This window comes from Penaeus monodon, chromosome 32 (genome assembly GCF_015228065.2).
Source record: "Penaeus monodon isolate SGIC_2016 chromosome 32, NSTDA_Pmon_1, whole genome shotgun sequence".
Taxonomy (NCBI): domain Eukaryota; kingdom Metazoa; phylum Arthropoda; class Malacostraca; order Decapoda; family Penaeidae; genus Penaeus; species Penaeus monodon.
In genome coordinates, this window is record NC_051417.1 from 35476347 (window position 1) to 35477319 (window position 973).

The following is a 973-nucleotide window of genomic DNA, read 5'->3' on the forward strand; positions in this document are numbered from 1 at the left end:
ATTATTTTGCACGCATACCATACACTTCCGGGATGCAGATAAGCCACCTTATACTCAAATACAGAACTTATTTAACAAATAATTCTAATAAAGGTTCCCCTTTTATAAATGATGTAGCTATATCTGCTAGTGAAACCCACCATTTTGTTTCCCAGGATTAACGATCATATCCTTTTTCCATTGATAACAAAAACCACGTGCGTCTCTTTCTCCCATTGATAAGAAATTTCCCCGTTGCTAAGATAAAAACACAATTTTTATTTTAGTTACATAGAGTCCTTTATACCTCATGGCTATCTTATCTATCCTTCCTGAAATGAGACATTCCTGTGATAATGAAAATCTGCTCTCCTCTCGCGATAATATATTCCCATTTTAGTGATGATAATGCCATGCACTTCCCCTGGTGAGCGTGCTAAGTGATAGTACAGTTTGCTTTCAGATGGGTAACACGTTTCATCATTTCTAGCATGGAATGAAGTTATCAAAAGAGAATATTTGTATAATAGCAGATTATCGAGGAATGGTTTGATTTTTTTTTCGGACTCTAAGGAAACTTCAGATGAACCTTGCTTCGGAGACCATGGGTAGCGTGGCTGATGCACGATAATGTCTAAATATAAACGATATATCTCCCTTTGCAATTTCAACACTTCTTTGCATTGATCTTTCTTGCATGCTGTTTCTTTAATACCAGATGAAGTACTACATATTATACCATTATCATAATCATGTTATTAGCGATTATTACATTTTGCTTGTCCATGAGTTGGAAATATCAATTATTTTTGGCTTCATTTGAGATACCCAATACTCTTCCCTGGATAAGGGCTACTAATAATACAGTGAACATTTCTCGCTTCTATATATAAACTTCCATACATATAGAAACAATAGATAAGACGTCCATGCTATTGTCATAATGTCGCAGTTCTTCCCAGTAGAGCTTCCTCTGTATTCCGATATATTAGAG